Source organism: Schistocerca nitens, chromosome 10 (assembly GCF_023898315.1).
Source record: "Schistocerca nitens isolate TAMUIC-IGC-003100 chromosome 10, iqSchNite1.1, whole genome shotgun sequence".
NCBI lineage: Eukaryota > Metazoa > Arthropoda > Insecta > Orthoptera > Acrididae > Schistocerca > Schistocerca nitens.
The window spans coordinates 150,108,604-150,129,063 of record NC_064623.1 but is presented as its reverse complement, the minus strand read 5'-3'; positions in this window follow the sequence as shown (position 1 = coordinate 150,129,063).

Below are 20,460 nucleotides of genomic sequence, written 5' to 3'. Positions count from 1 at the left end.
CTGTTGATCTAGAATGTGAAATCGGCAAGAAGCAAACAGGAAAAATAATCATAAAATTGTTAAGTTCGAATTATATCATACAAAAAGAATATTTCTTTTGTCAAACGCAAAACATTATGGAAAACCTTAAAATTCCTGGGAACGATATCATGCCAGTATCAGTGTCGATATAGGGGAAAATCGTCAAAATTCTCGATTTCTGGGACAGATGAGCTGTCTGTTTACATAATTAAGTTTGTCGGGAGCCGTCAGTGCCCGAGCCCTACTTGCAACCGGCCAATTTCTGTCCTCTGATGGACCTCCGCGCGTTGTTTGCCTTAATGCATAAAAATTCGTGTCAATGAAATCGCTTGTGGCACTCAGCGGAGGATGTGCCAGGGGAGTGCACTGTGGTGAGCCGTGGTAAAAATTGATGTTTTGAAGGGCGTGCCGCAGCGCGTAGTGTGAAGCAGTCGCCCTCCGTTTCTGGCGGTGGCGTCGGTGTGGCAATCGCAGCTTTGGTGTCTCCCTGTGGTAGTAAATGGGAAAGGTTGCCTGTCCACATGTATTTAAGGGGCGCTATGAGCTCGCCAGTTGGTCAGTCTGGGTCAGTCTCGAGTCAGTATGGGTCAGTCTCACGTCCGCATTTGTTAGGCAATTAGTGTCTGTGTGACGTTCGGAGTGCTAGCATGTCTGTCGTGCGATCAACCTTTAAAGCCGGCAAAATAGTCTCTCCACTCCGCCAGTAAGAGAACTCAGCCAGTGGTCGCCCGGTCGGTGTTTAGTTCCTGCATCTGAGAATGCGCGTTAGGCCGCCAGTCTGCTCGAGTTTGCTCAGGCAATGGACATTGGCGGTTGGATCGATCGGTTGGTCAGTCGCGCACTGAGACACAAGATGACTTGTCCATCTTGAGCGTCAGCACATGTGAGGTCGCCACGTGAGTTCAGTGGGCCGCGCCGTATAGCGAGGTGCAGTTCAAAATGGCTCTGAGCACTATGGGACCTAACATGTGAGGTCATCAGTACGCTAACTAACTTAAGGACATCACACACATCCATGCCCGAGACAGTATTTGAACCTGCGACCGTAGCGGTCGCTCGGTTCGGGACTGAAGCGCCTAGAACCGCTCGGCCACAACGGCTGGCCGAGGTGTAGTGGCTTCGCGGTCGATAAGAGAGCACCAGGAGTCAACCCACGACATCGTCTGACCGGTGCAAGCTGCAACGCCGTCGTGTAACTGGTATTCCGAGCGCTTCTGGGCCCCTTCAGTTAGCATCTTGGTTCGGTCCTTTTGCTGGTGCAGGGATGTCGTTTTGCTACTGGGCGTGTTTCCTCTGGATGGTTGGGTCCGAGCCAGTATTTTCGACGTCGTGTGTCTGGAAGTGAGTGGGAGACGCACCAGCAGTGCAGTCGTGACGGAGCAGCAGTCGCGGACGGAGCAGCGGGCAGTCGGTCGGTTGGTGCGGACCAGGAAAGACGGGAGATCGGCGCGCCTTCCTGCGTCCACTGAAGCGGCTGGCAGCGAACGGTTCGGGAGAGCGATTTGGGGGTGCTGCGCCAGGTCTTCTCAAGAAATCGCCGTTCATTAGAAGTGATTGGTTATATGTTGTGCGATTACTCTTGTTAAATTCTACTTGTTTTCTTGGTCAGTCTCTCGTCCCCAGCTTGCTCGTCTGTCTCTTGTCCGCATTTGTTAGGCAGTTAGTGTCTGTCTGTAGTTCGGAGCTGCCTCTGCCATGTTTGTCAGATTCGGTGTGTTAACGAATTTATTGCTCGGAGTGTAACGGCCTAATCCCTGAAATATGTTTTTATTTTGCCTATCATCTTGAGAGGTGGTATATGTCTACTGTAGAGCATGTTAACTCGTTTGGCCAACCTTGTATAATTTTATATAAGATTTCATTTCAAGGCCTTTTATTTAAATGGTCATTTTAGTACATTAAGTTGCCGCCCTTCCACCGTAAGACTTTTCTTAGTAGTTAAAATCAAGTTTCACCTTCGCTGGCAAGTTAATCTTTTAATTTTAATGTTTGGTACCATTTCCATTCTTCCTACGGGGTGCATAGTTTGTGTGCTTGTGAGAATTGTTAAAACTTTTACTTTAAGGTAATCTGGTGTGTTGCAGATTTGCACCAGTGTAGGCTTTCAGAGATGGTTGTGAGCGGTCGTGACTACGGCCGTGTCAAAAGGGAGCGGCGAGGTTCTCAGCCCGAAAGCTCATACACTCAAAAATTTGTTTCTTTCTGCCTCTGAATAAATTGTAACTTGATATTTAGAGGGCGCTTTCTGCTTATAATTTTAAATCTGTTTCTTAAAAAAAAGCCTTTTAGGAATAAAATTCCCATTTGTTAAAGGCAATTTGATTTTCATTTCATCAGTTACTCCCTGGCAACTACTTCCACGCTCACATAGTGTGATTAAATGTGTTAATGTTGTTGATGAATCGCTAGTAAGTAGAATAAATTCTTACGAATACTTTTTGAAAATAAATTTTGGGATTTTACTGTTATCGGCGTAGTCACACGTTGTCCGTACCTTGGTGGGTTACAACAGGTCGTGGATATTCTGCCAGATTTTGTGCCAGTTATATCACTGAAAGAGAGCCGATAGTCTGTGCCCTGTATTTAAATTAAAAACAGTCTTGGTGTCAACTTATTATTCTACTAAAAGCGCGTTTCGCCTTCGTGGGTCATCTACAGATTTTCTTAAAGTGTTCCTTTTACATTTCAAAAACCACAAAACAGCTCTGTGCTAGACCGAAGCACAAGTCGAATCAGATGATCCCGCAGAGACCTAGTCAAAACCAACTAATATAATTTCACGTAACTGCGGGATACAACGCGTTTATTGAATTCCGGTACTTCCAGTGCGGTCATTTCAGCTATTTTTATAACAATATGTAAAATTTCAAATTATGTCTTATCAATGGTTTTCTGTTGATTATTGTTACGTAAGGGTTGAATATGTCCTTCCTAGTCTCCAGTTTTACTAAAGTTTCCAAAACTGTAAATGTCACTACCCTCGTAAATATTTTTCAAAAATCGTAGCTTAGTTTTTTAGAGGATTTACATTCGAATGATCCCGACACGCATGCCTCAACTCTTCAAACTCGATGGCTGACAGGGTTTGGCCGTCCCGCTTAGATCCACCGAATTCCTCCTGTCGATGTCAGAGACTTTGTGTAGTATCACAAGCACCACGAACGTGGATAGGGTTTACTTTATTTGTTTTTCGTAGCCTAATGACTCATTTCGTGTATGTAGTAACTGTGTCCTCGTCGCCGGCCGGGGTGGCCGAGTGGTTCTAGGCGCTACAGACTGGAACCGCGTGACCGCTACGGTCGCAGGTTCGAATCCTGCCTCGGTCATGGATGTATTTGATGTCCTTAGGTTAGTTAGGTTTAAGTAGTTCTAAGTTCTGGGGGACTGATGACCTCAGAAGTTAAGTCCCATAGTGCTCAGAGCCATGTGGATTTGAACCCTGAGCTATAAAAAAAAGTTTAACATAGCATATATGCTACATACGTACTTGGGGGGGGGGGGGGGGGGGGTAAAGGAGATTGATGAAATCTGAGTATAACATGACCGTGTCAGAGGAGCGGTTAGTGACGTTTTTCTGAGGACTTCATAGCATGCGACGCAATAATTGGTTAAGACTGAGTACAACGGAGAAAAAAAAATCCGTACACACCGTACCGTCTACGCTACATAAATGAAAAATCAGTTACAAAAATGTATGACTTTTGAACAATTTGGATACAGGATCGACTAAATTGCGGATGGCATTTGGAGACTATTATTACACATAAACTGAATCGTACTCAAGCCATTACAATGTTAAATCTACCTACAAGACTGCAAAAATTAGAAACTGTATTTACATATTACCACGCAATATTTTTATTTCGCTTATAACAGTAACTAACGTCACTTGTTAATAAAACTGTACTGTAACCTGGCCTTCTGTCCATCAACGTAATAAAACACGACGATTTTTTGAATTAATTAGTGTAGTTCAATGACTTCGTCAATCTTGTACATTGCTGCGTAAGATATTAATACACTATGTGATCAAAGGTTTCCGGACGCCCCCAAAAACATACGTTTTCCATATTAGGAGCACTTGTGCTGCCACCTGCTGCCAGGTACTCCATATCAGCGACCTCAGTAGTCATTAGACATCGTGAGAGAGCAGAATGGGGCGCTCTGCGGAACTCACGGACTTACAACGTGGACAGGTAATTGGGTGTCACTTGTGCCATACGTCCGTACGTGATATTTCCACACTCCTAAACATCCCTAGATCCACTGTTTCCGATGTGATAGTGAAGTGGAAACGTGAAGGGACACGTACAGCACAAAAGCGCACCGGCCGCCCTCGTCTGTTGACTGACAGAGACCGCCTACAGTTGAAGAGGATCGTAATGTGTAATAGGCAGACATCTATTCAGACCATCACACGGGAATTCCGAACTGCATCAGGATCCACTGCAAATACTATGACAGTTAGGCGGGAGGTGATAAAGCATGGATTTCATGGTCGAGCTGCAACTCATAAGCCACACACCACGTCAGTAAACCCCAAAAGACGTCTCGCTTGTTGTGAGATGCATAAACATTGGACCACTGAACAACGGAAAAACGTTGTGTGGAGTGACGAATCATGGTACACAATGTGGAGATCCGATGGCATGGTGTGGGTATGGGTAATGGCCGGTGAATGTCATCTGGCAGCGTGTGTTAGTGCCAATCGTAAAATTTGGAGGCGGCGGTGTATCGGTGTGGTCGTGTTTTTCATGGTGGGGGCTTGCACCCCTTGTTGTATTGCGTGGCACTCTCACAGTACAGGCCTTCATTGATGTTTTAAGTACCTTCTTGCTTCCCACTGTAGAAGACAATTCAGAGATGGCGATTGCATTTTTCAAGACGACCTGTTCATGGTGGTTACACGCCAATAACATCCCTGTAATGGAATGGCCTGCACAGAGTCCTGAATGGTTCAAATGGCTCTGAGCACTATGGGACACAACTGCTGAGGTCATTAGTCCCCTAGAACTTGGAACTAGTTAAACCTAACTAACCTAGGGACATCACACACATCCATGCCCGAGGCAGGATTCGAACCTGTGACCGTAGCGGTCTCGCGGTTCCAGACTGCAGTGCCAGAACCGCGCGGCCACTTCGGCCGGCACAGAGTCCTGACCTGAATCCTATAGAACAGCTCTGGGATGTTTTGGAACGCCAACTTCGTGCCAGGCCTCGCCGACCGTCTTCGATACCTCTCCTCAGTGCAACACTCCATGAAGAATGGGCTGCCATTCCCAAAAGAAACTTCCAGCACTTGATTGTACGCATGCCTGCGAGAGTGGAAGTTGTTATCAAGGGTAAGGGTGGATCAATACCATATTGAATTCCAGCATTACCGTCGCAGGGCGAAGCGAACTTGTAAGTCACTATCAGCCAGGTGTCTGGGTACTTTTGACGACATATTGTAAGTGATGTCTCCTGCAGGATGACTATTTTTGTGTTCGATGTTCTTACGTAAGTCAGAACCTAATGCAAATTATATCCGGTCATATAATGTAATCTTTTGAAGAGATACTTTCCTTGTGGGAACAGTGAAATAAGAAAAATGTTTGTGTTACCAGAGATGGGGAGGCAATGCAGTCAGCGCTCCGGACGTAACGGGAAGCGGTCGGCGGCCCCGGCGTGTACTGCGGGTAGTCTGACCGCAATCAGTGCGGGCGATCGCCGGTGTTAGCGCCTGATTGCTCCCTGGCGACTGCCCCGTATTGATCGCCCGCCTGCAGGTGCCGGGATCGCACCTCGGCAGCGACGTCGCCTCCCTCCACAGCAGCCGATAGGCTGGCCATCACCTCTGCACATTCTCAGTGGCAAACTCCTGGCACCAATCATTTACAGGAGAACGGAGAGACTGGCACAAAACACGAGCCTTACGCAACATTAGACCAGCTTCTACACCTACATCTGTATTTCATAATCGTCTTTATGGTGTGTGGTGGAGGGTATTGCAGGCAGCACTCAACGATTTTACCCCTCCTTCCCTGTTCCTTTCACGAGTGGTCCGTGGAATTTATCATCGTTGGCAAAACTCCTCATCCAGAGAGAGACTTTTTCTCGTCGTGATTTTATTGTGAGACATACATATCATATTCGCTCCCCAAATGTAAACAACGACTGATGTACAACGTCTCTCTTGTAGCGTCTGCCAGTGGAGTTGCTTGAGCATCTCTGTAATGCTCTCGCGCAAACTAAATAATCCCGTGACGAAACGCGCCGCTCTTCGTTAGATCTTTTGCATCTCTTCTATCAGCACTACCTGGTAAGAATCCCAGATTCACGAAATACACTGAATAATCGGTCGAAAAAGCGTCTTGTAAGACACTTCTTACGTTGAGTTAGGTATACTAAAGATACTTCCTATGAATTTCAGTCTGGTGCTTTTATTATGTGTTTTATGTTATTGTTGCACGTTTGGTGGCTCTTTGTTTCCGGAAATTTGTCATCAATAGTGTAGTTGTACAGTACTGGACTTGAGCTCCTATGTATACACAATATGTTACATCTATTTACCTTCAGGGTCAACTGTCAGAGCCAGCACCTACTGTTTTCTGGCATTGCTATCTTCTTATTGACAACAGTATCATCGCGGAACATTCTCAAAAAGCTTTCTACATATTCCACTAGATTATTTATATACATTGTAAACTGTAATGGTCCTGTCCCACTTCCCATCTGCCGACTTCATTCTGTTAAGAGCGACGTGTTGAGTTTTCTCTGCGAGGATGTCCTAAATCAAGTCTCAAATCTGGACGGATATTCGGTAAGCTTCTATCTTATTAACTAAACGGCAGTGCAGGATGGTTTCAAATGCTTTCCTGAAGTCAAAGAACACGGCATCAACCTGTGAAGCGTTGTCTACAGCGTTGTGTGTCTCATGGAGGAACAGAGTGACCTGGGTTTTGGATCTCTGTTTCCGGAATCCATGTTAATTCTTACACAGGAGATTTTCGCTCTCAAAAAATGTCATAATTTTTGGGAATAAACCACGTTCCATAATTCAACAAATTGACGCGAACGATATAGGCCTACAATTATGTACATCTGTCCCCCGACCGTTCTTGAAAACGGGAATGACGTGGTTTTCTTTTCGTTGCTCAATACCCTTAGTTGCTCCAGCGCCAGACCATAGCCTGCTCCTAATAGCAGAACAAATTCTTTCGCACAATGTTTATAGAATCTTACAGGTATCTCATCTGGTCGTGATGCCTTTCCACTACAAAGCGATTGTAATTGTTTTCCTGTTACCCGATCGCTTATCTCAACAATTGATATTTCCATGTTCGAACGATGATTGAAAGGATGGATTGTTTTCCAATTTTCAGCTGTGAAACAATGTCGACAGACAGAATTCAGTATTTCGGTTTTCTCTGTGTCATTTTCAATTTCGGTACTAATACGGTTCCTGAGTGTCTGAGCAGAAGAATTCGAGCCTCTTACTGATTTCACGTAAGACCAAAACCTCTTAGGGCTTTTAGTCAGATCAGAAGGCAAAATTTCACATTAAGAGCAATGAAACGCTACTCTTATTTCTCTCATTGCGCTCATTTTTGCTTCGTTAAAGTTCTGCTTGTCAGCTGAGTTTTGATTTCTCTTGCATCTGTGCTGAAGCTCTTTTTGCTAACGTAGCAGTTTTGTGATACGGTTATTAAAGCACGTTGAGTCTTTCCCATCCTTGTTCGTAACATACTTGTCTATGGCATACTGAAAGATTAGTTTGAATTTTTTCCATTTTTCCTCCACATCATCGTCCTCAGCACTGAATATTTGATTCTGACTACTCAGATACTCAGCAATTTGTAAACACTCATTCTAACTAAGCAAAAATATCCTCCTTTCCTAACATTCCTTGGAAGACCTGTAGTCATAATTCCCATCACAGCCTTACGAGCACACATATCTGTCTCTACCTTAGCTCTATTCCATAAGTTCAGGTCTGCATTATTAAGAGGTCTAACACGTCAGCTTCACGAGTTGTTTCTCGAACAACCTGCTCGAAGTAATTTTCGGTCAAGACATTCCGAATTACGCTACACGAATCTCTGCGACCAGATTTGAACGCATGACTCCCTCATTCTATATCTGGCAAGTTTACGTCACCATCTATTATACTGGCGCGGTCAGGAAACTTATTCATGAAATACTGTAAGCTCTCTCTGAAGCAACCTACCGCTGCAGCTCCTGACGCAGATGGTCTATAAAAGCATCCGATGATTATTTTTGACCGACCTTTGGTATTTAACTCGCCCAGATTAATTCACATTCAGATCCATGATAACCTCAGTTCCTATTACCTAATTCTTTATTGCAATAAATACGCCGCCACCTTTGGCGTCTGACCAATCTTACGTTGGGACTTCGTGGCGATTCTACTACAGATCACACACGATGGTTACTCATAGGTATTTTACTCTTGTTACTGTTTCCAGTAATTTCTCACTAATGGAGTTAACGATCAGTAGTGGATCTCTTCGCATAATTATACACATCACCTCACATTTATTTACGTACACGGCGAACTGTCAGACCCTATACCAATCGTCGGTCTTCTACACGTCTTCCTGAAGTTCCCCACAGTCTTCTGACACTGCAACATGTCCGCACAGAACAGTATTGTCCACGAATGACTTCATGGACAATCCAGTATGATGAACTTGATAATAAATATAAATTGTATGTTGTAGCCCTAGGAGTCTCCCGATATTAACTAAAAACTTGTAGATTTTGTTTGGTTAAGAACTACATGTTGATTCCCACCCGCGGGAAAATCCTCTGTCCAATCATACATCTGGTCCAAAAGTCGATAAGGTCGTATTGTGCTCACTAAAGGGCAGTGTGGAACTGTAGCGAATGCCTTCTGGAATTCAAGGAATATAGCGTCAAGTTGAGCGCCCTTCTCTACAAGAGAGACGATCTGCTTCATGGCGTGATTTACTGCTACAATTACACGAGCCTACGTTCCTATCAACAGTCCGTCGATAACTTGTCCCTCCTAAGTATGCCTCGCTATTGGATCATGAAAATATAACTACATTTCATCTCACAAGGTGGCTGACAAATAAACGTCTTCTTCTGCAACATTGACCTCTTGAACTGGAAATAGGGGAAACGATAAAAGTACACAAAGTACTAACCAGCACACATTATAAGGTGGCCTGCCCAGGAATGATGTAAATGTAGAGGTAGAAACTGACCTGAACAGCTGGGGAAATACATGTCACACGAGGCAACAGTAATCCTTCAACTTACCTTAGACTCAACAAAGGTAAACCGGCGTTCATTTTGTCAATCTACAGAAACTTTTCGACAATGTTGACTGGAAGACACGATTTAAAATTATTAAGGTATACAGTTACGAAATACAGGGGTAAAGCTACAACTTGTATATAAGCTAATCTGCAATTACAAGAATCGGATGTCATAAGAGTGAAGCAGTAATAAGAGACGGGAGTGCCCGCATCTCGTGGTCGTGCGGTAGCGTTCTCGCTTCCCACGCCCGGGTTCGATTCCCGGCGGGGTCAGGGATTTCTCTGCCTCGTGATGGCTGGGTGTTGTGTGATGTCCTTAGGTTAGTTAGGTTTAAGTAGTTCTAAGTTCTAGGGGACTGATGACCATAGATGTTAAGTCCCATAGTGCTCAGAGCCATTTGAACCAGACGGGAGTGAGACTGTGCCGGAACACCTTTTTGCCAGTTTCTTAGGTTTTGGGTAACAGAGGAAGATGCATGTTTTCCATGCCTCACGGAAGATCATGGTGTACAACAGTGTGGCGACAGCTTCAGAAACGGTACATAAATGGTACAGACAGGAGTACAGGAATCAAGCGATTTCATCAAAAGAAGTCAAAGGTACGTACGGGGACTAAAATGTAATACTTCAGGACTTTTGGTGTTATTAACAATCTACATCTATATTCTTCATGTCTATACACTATGTGATCAAAAGTATCGGGACACCTGGCTGAATATGCCTTAAAAGTTCGTTGCGCCCTCCATCGGTAATGCTGGATTTCAATACGGTATTGACCCACACTTACCCTTGATGACAGCTTCCACTCTCGGAGGCATACGTTCATTCCGGTGCTGGAAGGTTTCTCGGGGAATGGCAGGCCATTCTTCATGGAGTGTTGCACTGAGGAGAGGTATCGATGTCGGTCGGTGAGGCCTGGCACGAAGTCGGCGTTCCAAAACTTCCGAAAGGTGTTTTATAGTATTCAGGCCACAGGCCGTGCATTATGGACAGGTGCTCGATCGTGCTGAAAGGTGCAATCACCATTCCCCAATTGCTCTTCAACAGTGGGAAGCAAGAAGGTGTTTAAAACATCAGTGTAGGTCTGTGCTGTGATAGTGCCACGCAAAACAACAAGGAGTGCAAGCCGCCTCCATGAAAAGCGCGATAACACCATGACATCACCACCTCCTAATTTTACTGTTGGCACTACACGCACTGGTATATGACGTTCACTCGGCATTCGCCATACCCACACCCCGCCATCGCATCGCCACATTGTTTTCAGTGATTCGTCACTCCACACACCGTCTTTATACTGTCCTATCGTCCAATGTTTACGTTCCTTGCACCAAGCGAGGAGTCGTTTGGCACATAGCGGCGTGATGTGTGGTTTATGAGCAGCCGCTCGACTCTGAAATCCCAGTTTTTTCTGCTCCCGCCTAACTGTCATCGTACTTGCAGTGGATCCTGATGCAGTTTGGAATTCCTGTGTTATGGTCTGGATAGATGTCTATTACACATTACGACCCTCTTCAACTGTCGGCGGTCTCTGTCAGTCAACAGACGAGGTCGGCCTGTACGCTATTGTGCTGGACGTCTCCCTTCACGTTTCCACTTTACTATCGCATTGAAAACAGTGGACCTAGGAATGTTTAGTAATGGGGAAATCTCGCGTAAAGATGTATAACAAAAGTGACAATCATCTGACCATGTTCGAAAGTCCGTGAGTTCCGCGGAGCGCCCCTTTCTGCTCTCTCACGATGTCTAATGACTACTGAAGTCGCTGATATACAGTACCAGGCAGTAGGTAGCAGCATAATGCACTTTATATGAAAAACGTATATTTTTTGGGGTGTTCGGATACTTTTGATCACATCGTTATCGCTAGAGGGATCAGATTTGTAGTGTGTACCTTGGCGGTGTGTAATCTATGTTGGTGGGCGAGAAACGGCGTACTGTAATAGAGTTAAGAATTCGAAGAGTTCGTCCTCACTCTCAGCACCCGCTTTTTCAGCGTGACAATGCCAGACCACACACCCAGCGTTGCGAAATCTACAACAGTCCTACGCCTTTGGTTCACTGTCATCAAGGGTCCTGCATACTTTTCTGACTGGGTCCCATCCGAGATCAATCTAACACTAAAAGAACACGGTCGAGAACTTCATTCTGATACTGATGAAACGATGAGGACTTTACTTTGACACTGATGATACGCTGAGAGCATAGGTGTGGTTGCGGCTATGTCAACAAACTTATATATTCTGCTGTGATGGTATCAAAAAAACAAGCTTTCGTTGAGAGAAATGTGTTTGCCGCCAGGATGGCTATGTTGAGATATTAATATTTAAACATGAAGAATAAAGATGTGGAATGTTGATGATCTTTATTTTATTAAAAACGGTTAAGAGTTTTCCCATAAAAAATTCAGAGCCATTACTTTTCAGCATGCACTATTTGGATAAATCATTGTAATGCTGGAGCCTGTAGTTTGAGCAGTGCAAGTAACTGATTTATTATGCCTACAGTTGCTAACACTGCAGAATAGGAGAAAGTAGCTAATATGTCACACAACATCATGAGAAGTAGCGATCGGAAACTCCACTGATGCACCTTAGAGTGCGTCAAGCATGTTCTAACTTGGTCCTGCTGTGAAGCTCTCTAAGACAACAGCTAGTGTTTACAGGTTGGAGCATACAGTTAACCCTGTAGGATTGCTGTTGTACTCTGATGGATGTAATATAAATGTTGTTATTGTTACGTTCATCTCTCCATAGCTACTGGGACCGGCATCCATTTGGACCTACTAATTGCGCTGAAGCTTCAGTCTACCTCTACATTCCCCATACGTCTGATCTCCCCGCCCCCTTCCCACCTGTCTATTACCGAAGTGTTCACTCGCTAATATCTCAGGATATATCCTATAAACCGAAGCCTACTTTTAGTCCTTGCCATACATTTCTTCAGAATTTGTTTCACTTGTTTCAGCCAATGATTGCGAAAATTATTATTTATAGACCGACTATCAATTCTGGTCAGTGGTGAACACCTTAAGAGGTGTTTAAAACTTGTGGTAATACACTCCAAGGTAGCGATGAAGTGGGGATTTTCCCGTATGAGCATTTTACGACTGTATTGTGAATATCAGGAATCCGGTGCAACATAAAATCTCCAACTTAGCTGCGGCCGGAAAAAGATCCTTCAAGAGTGGGACCAACGACGACTGAAGAGAATCTCTCAACGTGACAGAAGTGCAGCCCTTCCGCAAATTGCTGCAGATTTCAGTGCTGGATCATCAACAAGTGTCAGAGTGAGAAACGTCCAATGAAACATCATCGTTGTAGGCTTTTGGAGCCTTGATGACTGTACGGCACAAAGCTATACGCCTCGCCAGGACTCGTCGACACCGACACTGGACTATTGGTGAGTGGAAACCTGTCGCCTGGTCGGAAATCGTTCCAAATTCTATCGAACAGAAGGATGTGTACGGGTATGGACGCTGCCTGATGAAACCATTGACCTTGCATGTCAGCAGGGGACTGTTCAAGCTGTTGGAGGCTCTATAATGGTGTGGCACGTGCGCTGTTGGGGTGATATGGGACCACTGATACGTCAAGATACGACTCTGACTGGTGAACGTAAGTTAGCATCCTATCCACTTGCATCCATTCATGTCCACTGCGCATTCCGACGGACTTAAGCAATTCCACCACCGTAATATCACACGCCGCATGTCCAAAATTTCTACAGAGTAGCTCCAGGAACGCTCCTCTGAGTTTAAAAACCTGGGCCATCAGACTCCCCAGACATGACCATTATTGACCAAATCAGTGATGCCTTGCAGCGTGCTGTTCAGAAGAGATCTGCACCCCTTCGTACTCTTACGTATTTATGGACAGACCTGCAGGATTCACGGTGTCAATTCCTTCTAGTGCTACTTCAGACAGTACTCGAGTTGTGGCACTTCTGCGTGCTCGCGTGGCTCCTACACGTAATTAGTCAGGTGTGCCAGTTTCTTTGGCTGTTCGGTGTATAATGAAATGAGAGTCACAAAGTCAAGAGACGCAAACAAAGTCAGCTATGCTTCGTCCAACACAAATAATACGCAACATATTGTAAGTTACGTTTGAAATTGACTAGCTGATATTGTTCGTACCACTTCACAATGCCAATATGGCTTTATTAGGATACGTTTGAAGCAGATCTGAAGGTCAGCATGATAGAACTCTGTAGGCTGAAGATAAAAATTATTTTGATCTTAAACTGGAATAACAGGAACAAATTCTACCCTTTCTAGATAACTGTTTTCAATCGTGACTGTGTCACAGCTTTCGATAAATTTGTTATATCTCCAGTTTGGTTCAATACATTCTCATTATCTGGTCTACCAATCTATAGTGAAGTTCGGAAATCAGGCGGTAAAGAAGGAAGAAAGATTTTGATATAACGTTCCGTCTATTATGAGGTTATTAGTTTTGTATCCCGCTTGGACAGGCCGTGCGTGGGTTGGCTCCTGTGGACTGCTTCTGTAATGTAGGCCGAGAGTCAAGGAAGCGAGTAGGGGCAGGAGAGGTGAAGCACTTCGGTACTGCATGTAACTTTAACACTTTTAACAGAGTCAAAAACACAAGTAAATATCAAATGCATACATAAGTTTGGCTATGATGAGCACGTAGGTGTGAAGCCGTAGTCGATGTACAATCCTGTGAAGTTAGGATGACTGTTCTGTATAATCTCAAAACTAACAAATACTCGTTTCTGTCCAAACTTTAACTGAACGTAACTAATATAAAGTCTCAATAGCAAGCTGGCCCACTCGGTAGTGTAAGTGATATTTCCAAGCCGTCTGCTCTTGATGATAAATGGGCAGAAATCAAGACTTCACTCGCTGAGCTCCGCAGCTTCAGCCAGAGGGCGCTGTGGTCGGCGTAGTTAGTCTTCTCTCGTAGAGCCAACTTACGAGAGCGTGCACCTACGTATATATCTGAAATTGTTGAAAATTTACCAAGCGTTTAAGCCCCTATAAGCCTGCTTGCTGTCAATGTTTTTTACATTTGTTATCCCTGGTAACCACAATTGTGGCCTAGTCGTTTAGAAGTGGGGCATTTACTCTGTTAAATTGTTTTGCAGGAATCGTAAAATAACTTGATCTATTTCTGTTAAATTTTTTTCTCTTTTTCTTTTCTTTTAATGAGATATTTTACAGATTCCTGGGCCTCTGTATTTAACTTGTTATTACATTTACCTCAAGACAATTTCTAAGAATTCTGGCGCTTGATGTTTATTACTTTTAACCTTGTAAATTTTTAAGAGAGAATTTAAGTAAATTTTAAGCCTTCTGGCACTGTGTTTATTGATTTATATCTTGTTGGAGCTCTTTTGCTTTGAAAAAAAAAAAGGAAGAAGAGATTTCATAGACAAATTTTTAAGCACTTATGGTACTCCGTTAACTTGCTTTTCGCTTCATTCCACTGTAAGGGGAAATTTTATATAGTTTCACGAAATAAATCTAGATGTTGTCAACCACAAGTGGTGTTGAACCTGGTGCTAGGCCATTCCTGCCGCCATTAATGTAAGAACGTTTCACTCAAAATGTGGTTCAAAATCATAGAACGAAAAACGGCCCCAAAACATCACAGAACGATCTCCAGCAGGAACTGCACACTCTGCACAATGGGGCTTGAGCGCCCTATTCGGCTCTCTGCGCACTTGATGCCTCTCATCGTTTCAAAAGAGGCAAAATCCAATGATGGCTCTTGTAAAATTTTAGGAGTGTGCTACAATGTGGTGACATATAAGCTTTCGAATTACGAGTGTAGCAATCATAACTAAACTGAATACGTTAATTCAATTTATATAAATTAAAATCTGTAGATATTTTTAAATTTTATAATCAATCATTTAACATTGCGAACAGTAAAATAAAATGAAAAAATGTTATTTGTAGCAGCAGGAATAGAATCCGAGCAAATGAATCGTCAGTTACCGCTCTTGACCACAGTGCTACCGAGCCATTGCATAAAGTACTGCTTCAAAAAACCTCAAACTCTACGATAACATCTTTAAAGAGCGTTTTACCTTTTCCAGTGGCCCATTCAGACGACATATTGCAGGAAACAGGAAGGGCCATTTACCTGCTTCTACTCATACAGAATGAGCCAACAGTGAGGCTTGTCCCACGTCCTCGCGTTGTTAGATTTACACTTCGAGTGGACATACCTAACTCTTTAAATTTCATTCTCTTTTCCACCTTCGTAATAGTAATTTCTTCGTATGCTCGCTTTCTTTACTACCATCAATAGCTCTTTGCCTTACAAAGGTAGTAATCACAACTAAATTGGAAGTATTAAACTATATAAACTGAACTATTTAAATATATTAAAAGTTTATAAATAAAATAAATTGAAAATTGCTATGGTAGCAGCGAAACTCGAGCCGAGTCACTGAAATGCCGGTCAGTGCACATAACCAGTTCGCCACGATGTTACTGCATCAACTCCTCCTCATCAGTCTATCACACTGTACGCTTGCACAATGAATTAGACGCACTTGTAGTAATTGCAGAGATAGCGTTACAAAACATATTATTTGCATACAAATGGCGCAATTTTAGTGTGATTCCTGCCTCGCATTCGAAGAGAAACAGCGTATTTTTAGTGCAATTTCTGGCTCGCATTCGAAGTGAAATGGCATGATTCTAGTGCAAATTTTTTTGTGTGCTGTAGCATATTAGCACATGTTAATCGGCCGCCTCTGACAAAATAGCGACACTTTAGATCACATTACACGTTTCCACTTAAATACTCGACAATTTCTGCCTTCTGTCACGTCCAGTGAGCGGTCTAGATGCACAGTGACACAGGAGGCAAGAGAAGGTCCGACCAGTCATCTAACGTGGAGATCGGTAACTAGACGCTTGAAAGAAGTATGGAACTCGGTAGGAGAATAATAAAACAAAGACATGACTTGAATAACTACCATCCTTAATTGCTCATCTATATAAGAGTTGAATAATAAATTGAACGAAAGTACACTACGTCTAGAAAATTGTTAAGGCTTTCGTGGCCACTTGTTGACAAACTGCCTATTGGCTTCTGTCTCGGGTTCTTCGGCCGACGTTTATCTAATGATTTTTCTGACGTTTCGCCAGCACGAGTGGCTGGCATTGTCAAAGCTTCACCCTCCATTGCCGGTGAGTTCACCACCGGCAATGGAGGGTGAAGCTTTGACAATGCCAGCCACTCGTGCTGGCGAAACGTCAGAAAAATCATTAGATGAACGTCGGCCGAAGTACACTACGTCTGATAAATCAAATGGAGGGAGGTACACAGCTAAGCATGAGCGCGAGCAGAGCCGAAGCGAATATTACAAGGCGAGGCCCCGTGCCTGACCCACGCAATCCCTTCTGGACTGCTGTCTGTACTGAACTCTCCAGACGCCGCCACCCCCGCCTTTATACTGTGCGGCAGGCCACGTCGCCCCTTCCACACTGACGCTTCTCTTCTCCACCCTGCCGAGCTTCGCGCCGCTCCACGATACAAGTCTTTGTAACATTTCCGGCCAATGTCCAAACCAACACTCTTCCCCTGACATCTCCTTTGTACTCTGAGTACTTTCTAGAAAATTTATTCATTTTGGCTGCTGTTCTGTTCTGTTGCCTTTCATGTTTTTCAATTATTACACTGAAGCGCCAAAGAAACTGGTGTAGGCATGCGTATTAAAATACAGAGGTATGTAAATAGGCAGAATACGGCACTGCGGCCGGTAACGGCTGTTAAGACCACACGTGTCTGGCGCAGTTGTTATATTGGTTACTGTGTCTACAATGGCAGTTTATCAAAATTTAAGTGAGTTTGAACGTGGTGTTACAGTGGAAGCGTGAGCCATGGGACACAACATCTCGTACGACCATTTCACGACTGCGCAGAAGTGTAACCCGTCTGCAAATTGCTGCTGATTTCAATTCTGGACCATCAACGTCATTGTGCGAACCATTGAACGGAACGGAACATCTTCGACATGGAGTTTCGGCGCCGAAGACAGACTCGTGTACCCTTGATGACTGCACGACAGAAAGCTTTACGCCTTACCTGGTCCCGTCAGCACCGAGGTTGGACTGTTAATGACTGAAAACATCTTGCCTCGTCGGACGAGTCTCGTTTCAAATTGCCTCGAGCGGATGCACGTGTACGGGTACGGAGACAACCTCATGAATCCATGGACCCTGCATGTCAGCAGCAGGGGACTGTTCAAGCTGGTAGAGGCTCTGTAATGGTGTGGGGTGCGTGCAGGTGGAGTGATATGGGACCCCTGATACGTCTAGATACGACTCTGAGAGATGACATGTACGTAAGCAGCCTGTCTGGTCACCTGCATCTATTGACGTCCATTGTGCATTCCGATGCACTTGGGCTATTCCAGCAGGACAATGCGACACCCCACACGTCCAAAATTGCTACAGAGTGGCTCCAGGAATACTCGTATACGTTTAAACACTTCCGGTGGCCATCAAAGTACCCAAACATTAACATTATTGAGCATATCTGTTATGCCTGACAATGTGCTGTTCACAAGAGATTTTCACTCCGTACTCTTACTGATTTATGGACAGGCCTGCAGGATTCATGGTGTCAGTTCTCTCCAGCACTACTTTACACGTAAGTCGAGTCCATTCCACGTCGTGTTGCGGCACTTCTGACTGCTCGCAGGGGCTCTACACGATATTAGGCAGGTGTACCTGTTTCTTTGGCTCTTCAGTGTAAATAAGCGACACTTCTCTGTATCTCTCTCTCTTTCTCTCTCTCTCTCTCTCTCTCTCTCTCTCTCTCTCTCTCTCTCTCTTTATTTCTTCCTCTGTTTGCCCATTTGAGATGCGCAACTTCATGTGCCGCTGTGAGGTATCCTACTTCAAAAATCCACTGCATGCAGTTCCCTTCAGAATATTAATCGGGAAAGTCGATGCTTTATTTACTGACATCTTCATTTACTGACATCAGAGATTACTGTGTGTTTGGATCCAATGGTCACTGCCAGGGCGTGTCACTCGTCTCTGCGCACCATCGATTACGACCTTCTTTTGTCCACTGTCCATATGTCGTGTTACACCATTCCTTGTAGACAGAGTGGCCTGCCTGTGTTGATACACGAAAGACTCCTCTCTGGTATTCTATCGTATTTCCATATCGGCCAATATTATTGCAAGAATATATTCAAAAGTGTGAGTATGATCAGACTCCAGCTGCACGGTGTATTGGTGGCAATTAAAATTCGTGCCAGAATGGGACTCGAGTCCACATTTCCCACGTTACGTGAGCGGTTGTGTTAACCGCCTCGGCCAACCCAAATTTCCACATGCCACTACATCCTGTACTCGCACAATTGATGCGATTCCGACAGGGGAGAGACTTATAAGGATTATCGTGGATTTGTATTTTTACAACATATACTGCAATGTCCTTCAGACATAAGAGGGGATACCCCCCACGAAAAAAAAGAAAAAAAAGGAATAACATTGACGTGGGCGGAGTTTGCCTAGTACACATTTCTACCGTTTGATGTGTATAGCGCAACTCATTGGCAGGTCTTGTTTCGTTTTTTATGATGGCAAGTTTAAGTGAACAACATACAGCTATGAATTTTTTTTCAACTCGGTAAAAGTGCTGCTGAAACCGCTTACCAAGAATCAAATGGTTCAAATGGCTCTGAGCACTATGGGACTTAACTTCCGAGGTAGTCAGTCCCATAGAACTTAGAACTACTTAAACCTCACTAACCTAAGGGCACCGCACACATCCATGCCAGAGGCGGGTTCGAACCTGCGACCGTAGCGGTCGCGCGGTTCCAGACTGTAGCGCCTACAACCGCTCGGCCTGCCCGGCCAGCTCACCGAGATTACGCAAAAGGAAAAACTGAAGGGTACGAGTGGTTTGCTGTTTGGTTGCTTTGAGAGCCATTTGAACCATTTGGATTAGGGGTGGATGAGGAAGGAATTCGGTCGTGCTTTCTCGAAGGGACCATCCCGGCATTTGCCTGAAGAGATTTTAGGGAAATTACTGAGAAGCTATATCAGGATGGCCGGACGCTGGTTTAAGCCGTCGTCCTCCCGAATGCCACTGCGCCACCTCAGTCGGTTGTGGTTTGCTCGATTGGTAACAAATCTCGTCCTTCACGTCCATCAACTGCCAGAATAGACGGAAATATTGAAAAGATTCGGGAGCTTTTGCTCACAGATCATCGACAGACAATTCATCAACTATCAGAGATAAGTGAGTTATCTTCGTATTCGGTTCAGCGAAATTTAACCGAATATTTGGGAATGAAAAGGGCTCATGCCAAGTTTGTTCCTCGCACCTGCGCACACTGCCATCCTCCATTTTTGGCTAAAATGTCATGTTTTTGCTGTGCGAGGCACTTTACTCGCCTGACCTGGCTCCGACTTTTTCTTACTTCCAAGCGTGAAAAGGGGCGCGAAAGGACACCAGCTTGATAACATTGAAGAAGTCGAGGGAGAAACGAGAGAGGGGCTGTCAGCCATTTCTAAAGCCGACTACAAAAAATGTTTCGAACATTGGAACGACCAGTGCGACAAATGAATTAGTTGTAATGGAGAGTATTTTGATGGGGATAAGGTTGTCTTGTAGACAATCTGTAAATATGTAGCTTTTAAAAAATAATTCTGGTTTTTTGGGTACCCCTCCTATAACATAGGCACTGTAATATAGTATTTGATGCGAAGACGAGGGCGCGACACTAATCAAAAGTCTGTCATCCGGCGGGAATCACAGGAATTGTGTCACTACAGCAGGTAGACTGGAAGTCTGACAAGCTCCGACATGGTCGTGCTGGAATTTGTGCACTCTGGGAGCTGTTTATTATTTATGTAATTATTTATAATATTGGCACTTGACCGTATGTCAATTACTGTCTCTTACCTCTTCCCCTTCTTAACAATCTAACTTTCGCCGTGTTTTATATCATCGCTTTTTATTACTGTAATGCCTTTAACACGTTATAAGCCCATTACGGACTTTACCGATTGTATCACCCTTTATCTTACGTTGTTCAATTAATCACTGAAGAATGGGTAATACCTATAGTATCGGCATCTGGTGAACTTGCAACACAAACATTTTGTGGCTACTGTACGGCAGTTTGTTTTGAAGAGTAGATTGCT